A 10,620-nucleotide genomic window follows, 5' to 3' on the forward strand; every position below is an offset into this window, starting at 1 on the left:
CCTTCAAAAGATACAGATTTTTGAATTTTCATACATCATTTTTATATGGACAGCTGCGAAATTTGTATGGAAAATTATATGGACAAACTAATGATGCAAAATGGCTTCTTTGGGCATACATAAGGCACCAAAAAAGTTTCAGTCGGATTAAAAAATACAAAAAAATCGAATGACCGAAATCCTAGAGAACTGCTCAATTGCAAACCTCTTTTTACACCTAAGCTTCGACCCACCCCGGGATTCGAACTGACGACCTTTGGATTGTGAGTCCAAATGCCTACCAGCGACTCTACCGAGACAGGACCCCGGGACCAGGCCTGCAAAATGTTTCCAACCCAGCGTACACATGAAGCAAACCAAAATGTCAGTTCACTGCTAGCATTTGACTGTAAGCCTACTGTGTCCGTTCAACCAATGCCGCCTGACTCGTGCCGGTCGGCTGCTGGAGAATGAGAGACGTGAAAAAATGAGCTACACTCACTCAATTCATGTCGTATGACTGACTCGTAAAATCCTCTCTAAACACTATTTTGACTATTTTTAAACAATTGAATGGTTCTAGACTGTGCAAAACACTTGAAACCACCATAACTTATGTTCAAAATTACATTTCCACGCATAAATACTAACTTTTTGTGTAAAAACTTGTTTCTTTATGTGTGTGCGTGCAACGTCGAATGAGCGTTGGTCGACTACTGCCTCGCATTGCAGCTGCTCAGTGAGCTAGGGCACTCACGACTGAGTCGGGTTTGTTTATGTCACGGTTTTGCGGTTTAGTGAATGGATCTCAAAAATTCGAGTCAGCGTCACCGATTTTCGAGTCAGGACCCCTGACATTTTCAGCTCTGCCCGGGACTTTCTAGGATCGAACCCATGCCAACTGGTTGAGAGGCAACCATTTTTTTTTTCTGTTTGAGTGTTAAGACACGGAATCCTGATTACAAGGACTATTGTGTCGTGTTACCCATTTTTACTGTTATTAAGCATTTCCAGATCTATAACACAGTTCCTATTGAGAGGAAAAGTGCTGTTCCATCCAGATGCTGTAAACTCCATTCCTTGTGCCTTGTGCGCTATGTATCGCTAGAACCGCTGTGAAAATTTTTTCGTGTCATTTTTCAAGCTCTTCCCAGCAGCTATTATTATTTGCCGCGCGGGGTCTTGTAAAGACAATTGTCTTATTGAGGCGCTACTCTTGCGGTGTTCCCTTTTGCTCTGATCTGGACAATGCGACTGGACTGCAGTGCAATACCGATCGGCTGGGCATTATTTACATGCGAAGACACGAGGAAAGTATTTTGGGAAGAGGCGCAAAGGAATATCCCAAGATCGATCACATGCTTGAAGTGAAGCAACCGTTTTATACTCATGCGGTTGCTGCTACCTCTAAACTTAAACCTAAGGCTGCCACCCTGAGAAGAACCCATGACTTTCCGCTTATGAGGCGAAACCCGTAACCATTCGGCCACAGGAGGCTGGCGAGAGGCAACCATGCTTACCCTTACATCACGGGTCCCGGCAAAAAAAAACCCATTTTTTTCAAAAAATCATAACTTCGTAACGGCTGAACCATTTTCAAAGCGCCACATTTCGAAGACAAGTTATTACACAGAAAAAAATATTTCTGTAAATTTACATTATTTATCATGTACCAAAAGGTATCATGATAAATGATGTATATTTACATTAGGTTCATTGGAAATTTACATTATATTCATTGGAAATTTACATTGGGTAATTCTCCGCCAACTCACACAGCAGTTGCCCCGACCCCTCTTCGATTTGCGTGAAACTTTGTCCTAAGGGGTAACTTTTGTCCCTGATCACGAATCCGAGGTCCGTTTTTTGATATCTCGTGACGGAGGGGCGGTACGACCCCTTCCATTTTTGAACATGCGAAAAAAGAGGTGTTTTTCAATAATTTGCAGCCTGAAACGGTGATGAGATAGAAATTTGGTGTCAAAGGGACTTTTATGTAAAATTAGACGCCCGATTTGATGGCGTACTCAGAATTCCGAAAAAACGTATTTTTCATCGAAAAAAAACACTAAAAAAGTTTTAAAAATTCTCCCATTTTCCGTTACTCGACTGTAAAAAATTTTGGAACATGTCATTTTATGGAAAATTTAATGTACTTTTCGAATCTACATTGTCCCAGAAGGGTCATTTTTTCATTTAGAACAAAATTTTTCATTTTAAAATTTCGTGTTTTTTCTAACTTTGCAGGGTTATTTTTTAGAGTGTAACAATGTTCTACAAAGTTGTAGAGCAGACAATTACAAAAATTTTAATATATATACATAAGGGTTTTGCTTATAAACATCACAAGTTATCACGATTTTACGAAAAAAAGTTTTAAAAAAGTTGGTCGTCATCGATCATGGCCGTTCATGGTCACCCGCGACAGACACGGACGACGAAACAAAGAGAAACGCAAAAAGTAACTTTTTCAAAACTTTTTTTCGTAAAATCGCGATAACTTGTGATGTTTATAAGCAAACCCCTTATGTCTATATATCAAATTTTTTGTAATTGTCTGCTCTACAACTTTGTAGAACATTGTTACACTCTAAAAAATAACCCTGCAAAGTTAGAAAAAACACGAAATTTTAAAATGAAAAATTTTGTTCTAAATGAAAAAATGACCCTTCTGGGTCAATGTAGATTCGAAAAGTACATTAAATTTCCCATAAAATGACATGTTTCAAAATTTTTTACAGTCGAGTAACGGAAAATGGGAGAATTTTTAAAACTTTTTTAGTGTTTTTTTCGATGAAAAATACGTTTTTTCGGAATTCTGAGTACGCCATCAAATCGGGCGTCTAATTTTACATAAAAGTCCCTTTGACACCAAATTTCTATCTCATCACCGTTTCAGGCTGCAAATTATTGAAAAACACCTCTTTTTTCGCATGTTCAAAAATGGAAGGGGTCGTACCGCCCCTCCGTCACGAGATATCAAAAAACGGACCTCGGATTCGTGATCAGGGACAAAAGTTACCCCTTAGGACAAAGTTTCACGCAAATCGAAGAGGGGTCGGGGCAACTTTTCCCGATTTCGTGTGAGTTGGTAGAGAATTACCCCATTACTTTTGAAAATTTACATTAGTTTTGGAATTTACATTAGTTTTGAATTTACATTAGTTCAAATCAACTAATTCTGATTGGCCAATGGGAATGAGAAGCTTGACTTGGATTGCAGTAGGAAAAGGGTGTGGCTTATATTCTATTTTAAAATGACTGAAGCGGGCAGCAAAAGGAAATTATGATTTTAAAAAGTTGTTTCACAGGTAGGGGACGCTTTCTCGTCGACGGCCAAGTGGAATAACGCTGGACTGGAATCGAACGGATGACGGGTAGAATGTTCGGTGTTACTGCTGCTACCCACTGCCGATTGAGCCATCTTCGCATTTTATAAACGAGCGGCTAAAGCATCAACTTGTCCAGGGCGAGGCTCAGGCAGTGGGCCAACGTAGTATGAGAGCGATAGAAAGAGAACCAAATATTACTATTTTTAGTTCGGGTAGTTTTGAAGTCAACGTTTGGCAGAAATACATTGGATATATGATTTACATTAAATAGCAATTTACAGGAAGCCGAACACGGGTAGAAATTCATCAGATTTGAGTTTCCATGCTCAACGTTTCCATTACATTCATGATTTACATTAGATTTAGATTTACATTGGAATAATTTCCATGACATTTTACTCTTTACATCATATTTCAACATTACATTGAGTGAGTTTACATAAGAAACAGTAATTACGTGCTGTGTAAATTTACATATTTTTTTCTGTGTAGTTACGCTTTCAAGGAAAACTATTTGGAGGTTCAAAAAAAACTAGCCAAATATTTGAAAAGGTCCTATGAAAATTTCATTTACTAATTTGAAAGACCAAAGCCAAAGAGCTCATATACAGACTTTTCAGAGAAATTAAAATATACCGTATGGCATCCTTGGTACACAGAAAAAAAAATGTGAATTTACACGACACTGAAATGATGTTTCAATCGTAAACATGCTCGATGTAAATCTGAGATTCAATTTAACTTGCTGTATTGCACGTAAATAACCTTCTCGTAAAATCAAATTCAATGTAATTGATGAAAAACATGTAAATGAAATTTTTGGTTCAGATAATTAGTAAAATTGAATTTTCAAAAAGCATGTAAATGTTGAAACCAATGTATAATTTGAAAAATGTAAATCTGAAATAGAGCTATCTAAGCCCGATCTCACGCACACTAGCTTACCATTTGTTTTTGCTGGCGGGTACAAATTTTAACCTAAAAATCCTTCGTGTACGTACACGCAATACATGCGCACGTAAATAACTCTATTAGTGTAACTTTCATTTGCGAATGACAGCAAGCAAAACAACAACATAACAACAGCCTGTTTGATCTTGTTCTGTCCTTCAGTTTGAGTTGGGCGCTCGTCAATGGAAGTTTTGTGCAAGTTGGATGCATTAGGTGTCAATTTTTGGCCCTAAAAAGGATGTGCAGATTCTGGGTTGAAGTCTTAGATCCGGTTGGAACGGATTCGCTGAGTAAGTATCGATTGTTTGTTTTTTGGCTTATGAAAATTAAAAAGTTTGTTTACATATTGAAAATTTCAGAAAGGAACCATTGTAAACAAAGAGTGCATCACTTATACTAAAGTAACAGTTTACATGAGGTGTGAGAGGGATACAGTCTTTGTTTACAAAAGTTGTGTACTCTTTTAAAATGGAGATATCAAGATTATATGATCTTACCAGAATATTAAATTGATTACATTGTTTACGCCCTTCTGGACAGCTTCTTCTTCGCCGGTTCGCTCTCCGCAGTCTTGATCACGACGTCCTTTTTCTCGATGCGTTAAAGTTCAATGGCCGTGGGCAAGTTGCGTGCGGCGATGCAGTCACCAATCACGGTTCACCTGGATGTGGTCCAAAATTAGCCGTTCAACGTTCAGTCCACGAAAGTCGGCATTTGCCTTGACGGTTCTGAGTTGCTTTTCCCGGAACTTGACGGACTTTGACGGTCAGCGACAGACTACGCGTTCCAGTGTTTGGCCTGGGGTTCTTGAAATGCACCCGGAGGTTCGAGCAGTGAGACTTGCACGACTTGGCTGGTTTGTTTGGTTCCTCGGCGTTCCTCAACCATTTCCAGTTAGCAGTGCGGGTCGTATGTTCTCCTGGATCATGGAGATATTCTAATTTTCAGCAGACAAATATTATTACGTTGAGCGGATTACCAGTAAAATAAGACATGCGTGTGATAATTGGTCAGAATTTCATTTTAAAAATTTAATTTTAAACTTACCAATATTTTTTAACTTCGAAGTACCAAAATTTTATTCTGATAGGTTGACAAGCAAAACTGTAAACGTAAACACAGTTCAATCAAAGTGCTATAAACATATTTTATAGCAAACACACTTAATCTAATCTGCCAGGCTTACTCAAAAAAGACTAAGTTGTATTCGAAATAAAAGTTTAATTCAATTTCCAATTTGTAATTAAATTACATATGTTGTTGTATTGAAGTAAGCCGATCAATTTTATTAAGATTTCAAATAGCAATAGTAATAGTTATTTTTATTTCGAATGGGTATCCTGTTATGCGGTATACGCACTTCGGAAGGAACCGGTCAAGAAAAAAATCAAATGGGCAGCAGCGGCAGCGAAAGCAAGCCAGAGAGGGTGAAGAAAAGCCCCAAGAAATCGTTCCCTCTCCTTTGTTCTGCTGTTCGTAAAGCTGTTTCTTGACCCCGTTCCTTCCAATCTGCATACCAGCCTTTAGCCTCGATAATGTATTTAGTTTTTTTATTTGAAGCAATATCAAATATTATGTTAATTATTTTATTTCAACAACCTTTCTGAAGTAAGATCGATTTTTTAGAAATGATCAAACGCAATATTAAAATATCACTTTTCTTACTGTCTAAACCAAAATATTGACTGAAAATTGCCTTTTGATGTATTTTCTGGAAACTTATGAATGTTTTTGATAAATAATGAATATTGAAGAAAACCCTTTTTATTGTGCAAAAATATGACTTTTGAAAAACACCGTTAAATTAACATTATTAAACCCAAAATTTTGGAGGTGTTGATTCGTTTTTGCGATTTTCACACTTTATAAAAACTTTCATCGACGTAAAAAAATAACATTTCAATCAGAATAAAATCTGGGAATGCATTTTTTTACATTTCAAGCACGATGTTATTACGAGCATTGCCAAGTTAGTGTATTTACTCGCCGCCAAGATGCGCGCACGTTTTCGTCGAATCTCACATAACCAAAAACTTTGGTGAGCTTGAAAAAGGGTAAATTTTGTTTTCCGTGTATTGATTTTATGGCTAAACTGTTGATATTTTTTCTTTAGCCGAGAAACGTCAAAGCGTAAAAAAAACGCTGCCTCCCACGTCCCACCCATCTGCCGCGACTGCATTTTTTTTGTTTACGTGAGTTTTCGGCATTTTTTGTTTTTCCTGATGTTGGATTTGGACCGTGGGCCAGTATGATCCTGCCTGTGGCCGATTACTCCGCTAGACGAGACTGTGGTCAAGGACATGGTCGAAGTTGTTGATAACGGTAAGATCCTTCTAGGAGATTCTGCTCGATTATTTATCATTTTTTCCCTCACGTTCCTTTCAGAGGTTTCCGTTCTTGTTCGGCTTGGGCACAAAGGTACCAGCAGCAGCTGCGGAAACGGGATTGGCTCCCTTCTTGGTAGCGGGGGCAGACACGGTGCAGAGCAGCCTGGCGCCGGAACCGGTTTCCGTTGATTCTTGATGTTATTCAGCTTCTTTAGGGTGTGGCGTGGGTTGTGCTTCAGCGCCACCTTCAAGGTGGCCTTGGCCGGCATGGTCTGGTTCTTTGGCCATTAGTAGACGACGGAGATGCCAGCATGATTCCGAGCGACTTCTGGTGGACCAGTTCCGACGCTTTAGTAGGAACGGTGGGATGAAGAATCGCACTGTAAGTTGAGGAAAATACTTTCTATTGCTAGATACAAAATTTTGTTCTTTTCCCCATGCAGCTCGCCCACGACGTTGATCCATTTTTCGGGGCCTTCGAAAGCTTGAATCAAAACACGATGGTGACTACACAATCAGGATCACTAAGGGCATGGACGACCTGGTACTCTCCGATGACGAACACCGTTACGATGCCATGGCTCAGTTGATTCTTGTTCCACAGGTGATTATATTACTAAATTTGTTTTGTTTTGTGAAACATTTTAATATAAAAAGTTTATTCTTGCGTGATGGCGCGGAATTGCCCATCGCTTGCCGGAGCAGCAAAGCCTTCAAAGATCCGCGTTGGACCTTTTACGCTCTCTGACGCCCCGGCCATCACCGGAAATCTGCCTTCACCATCCGTGGATCGTGGTGGCTGACCTTCCCAGCTTAAGGGTCGGCGATGGTGAACTCGACCTCTACCCGGGGTCGATGTTGATTGAGGTGATCTGCTTGACGATCTCGGACGGCGAGTGCAGATCGATGATACGCTTGTGCTGGCGCATCTGGAAGCGATCCCAAGTCTTGGAACCCTCACCGCAAGGCGTCTTACGGGTCGTGATACGCAGCTTCTGCTTCTTGGCGCCGCTGATCAGGTCAGCGCACACCTTATTCAGGCTGCGGACATTGCACGAGGTCAGCGTGATGCGAATCCGGTGAACGGTCGCGACCTCGGCAACGGGCTTCTCGATGTCCTTTCCAGTGGCGGTAATTTTGCATGATTTTCGTGGATTCAATTACGAAATTCATCACGGAATTCATAATGTCTTTAGTTGCAGCGTCGTAAACGCCTCTGGAACAACTCTGTAGCAGGAGCATTTAATCTGACCGCCTAAATTGCGAACAGCAGACGATGAACGTCCTGGCCGAAACACGGGGTACGAAAACCTGCAGGAAGTGGACGTGCTGGCTAAAGGCTTCTGGCACAAGATACGAATGAAACCGATGATTTTCAAGTGGATTTTGTTTCAACTTTATTCCAACATAATTTTTACAACTGTAAGTACTGCATGTAATTTTTTCTGTTTAAAATACCGCAGAGCTAAAATCACAATCTACACAGTAATTATCAACATAGGAAATTCATGGCGCAAAGGACCTTTTGAAACAGAACTCTAGATTTTTCATATCACTCCGTTGAATTTTAAATCTGATACCACTTTTCATGCTATTAGCTCACAATAGTTTGGAATGATTTACTTTTGTACTTTCTAGTCAATAAAAAGTATTTTTTTATACTTGAGTGACAAGAAAGATAACAAAAGTGCACCGTTTCAATGAACGTTGAGCTTTTCTAGTATTTGAAATTTACATCAGATTCAAAATTCAACGGAGGAAAAAAATTTTAGGCTTGGGTAAAATTACATCGATTTCATCGGGAAATTACAAGTTTGGAAGCAAAATTTGTTCGGCAAGTTTACGTCGGATGGCATTTAAATTTACAATGAATTTGATGTAAATTAGCATCATTAATGACGTGCACTTTTGGTACATCATAAATGATGTAAATTTACCGGATTATTTTTTTCTGTGTAGGGGAAATAAACCCATTTTAAGCCGAAAATGCGGTCGTGTATGAAAGATGCTGGATAATCTAGAGCGTTCCTTGAAATTTAGTAAAACCTTTTACACCAACGAGTAGAGCAACTTTTTGTGAACATTTCTGTTTATTTTCACTATTTCTAAAAGTTTTTCTATAAGGCTTTCTAGGCCCAGTGAAAAAAATATAATTTAACTCAAAAATGACGAACTCCTCGTCACAGTGTCCTGATGCAAACAATGATCCAGCTGGAGCTGTCACAGCCCTGCGAAGTATGTTGGCGAACATATCGGGCAGTCAGTCGAAAAAACCAGCTAGAAGTCGCCTGACAAAAAAAAAATTGCTAGAAAGAGATAGGAAACCTGATGCAAACAAACGTCCAGCTGTCATGTAAACATACTTTGAATGTGTTGGTAAATGTCTGACTAGAAAGCCTTATTCCATTTAAAAGCATTTAAAAAATAATTTCCCAAATGTATTCTAATCAGACGAAAATGCATTCCACGAACTATTTCCAGCTTTGTCCTTTTTTCTTCCAGCGCTCTTTTTGGTCTGCTTTGTGCTGCCAAAATTGTTGAAATTTTAAGCGAACACTCACGAAACGTAGCATTCATGGAGAAAGTTTTCTGGCATCACTGGCTCACTCCAACAGGCGCTGCTGGTGGTGTTGATGGCTGCCATTTGTTCTTGATTTGCCTTCGCTTCTCGCTCGGTTTTCTTCAGCCTTCGATTGGAATGGGTCGTCAAAAGTCAAGCGTCAAAAGACGCGGCATGTATGTTTTTTTTATGGGGCTTGCTAAATATTTAGTTGTTTCGGTATCATTTTTCAAGTGAGTGACTAACTAATGTTCAAAAGAACATGTTGCCGGTAGTTGGAAGCAATTTCATATCTTAAGCGCTTTGAAAACGTTAGCGCAAGTGAAAAAGTATTGATGGCGACTTTCGTTAAGCAGTTATCTTGCGTGTGGATGTGTGTGCCACCAAAATGATGAGAAATGGTCTCGCAAAATAGAAATTATGATCAAAAGTACATTCAATTTGAACTTTTTGGCCAGTAAATGGCATAAATTTGCGTGCTTACTCGAGGCGGTGCTGTTGCTGGTAAGTTTATAGCCAGAATATTATTTTTGGAGCTTTAATCGAGCATCAAACTATCCATATGACGAAGATAGGTATTTGATTAGAAAGGATATATTTCCCCTATGTGTATTGGGATGTTTATGAAAAAAAAATATCTATGCACTTGCTGAAACGATTTTGTCCGTATTAGGCTCATTGGGCCGTCTTGGGATCCCATAAGCCGCCATTGGATATCATAGAGTTGAGTTAAGTACTTCAAACGTCGGTCGGCAAATTGTTTGCCAAGCTTTTTTATCACTCACAAATTGCAGTTTGGTGTCATTAAAAACATATAAAAAATATATAAAACAATGTTTTCGGAATTGTTTTTTGTTTCAAATAGTTGATTTAAAGTTTTTAAAATCGGCAAATCTTTTCCTTGTACAGTCAAACCTCTTTTTACGCGAATTTTGGTTCTCGCGTAAAAAAAAATCGTGTAAAAAAAGTTCGCGTTATTTTGAATTTTTCGCGTAAAAAAAGTTCGCGCTATTTTGAATTGCTCGCGCAAAAAGAGTTCTCAGTATTTTTTAGTTTTATAAAGTATTATATTTTTTTTATAATAATAATGTAATTCCGGGTTATTCAAATAGCTACAGTGACCTGCGCTGTATATTCTACAGCATGTTGGGATGTTCTGGGTTATCCAAGAACTTCCGGAAGTTATGAACTGATTATCTACCTGTTCAACAAGGGTCTGTACCAGTGTATCCACCATCGTAATAATTGCAGGTAGCTTCCGTGACCTACGATGGTTACCTTGTGATCTGTTAGAATGTACTAGGTCATCCAAGAACTCCCGGAAGTCATGGCCTGGATATCTACCTGATCAACGGGGGTCTGTATGGCTATATTAACCATCGGTATAGCTTCAGGTAGCTTCAGCGGACCACGATGAACACTCTGCGGCATGTTGGATTGTTTTGGGTCATCCAGGAACTCCCGGATGTCA

General features: G+C 39.1%; 2 pseudogenes; both read right to left on the reverse strand.

Moving 5' to 3' along the window:
* Nucleotides 1-4,347: 4,347 nt before the first annotated feature.
* LOC120412915 (60S ribosomal protein L17-like) lies at nt 4,348-6,858 on the reverse strand (annotated as a pseudogene).
* A 383-nt stretch (nt 6,859-7,241) lies between these two features.
* LOC120412917 (40S ribosomal protein S20-like) lies at nt 7,242-7,725 on the reverse strand (annotated as a pseudogene).
* Between the last annotated feature and the right edge of the window lie 2,895 nt (nt 7,726-10,620).

The sequence above is a fragment of the Culex pipiens genome, chromosome 3 (assembly GCF_016801865.2).
Source record: "Culex pipiens pallens isolate TS chromosome 3, TS_CPP_V2, whole genome shotgun sequence".
In the NCBI taxonomy this organism is placed as follows: domain Eukaryota; kingdom Metazoa; phylum Arthropoda; class Insecta; order Diptera; family Culicidae; genus Culex; species Culex pipiens.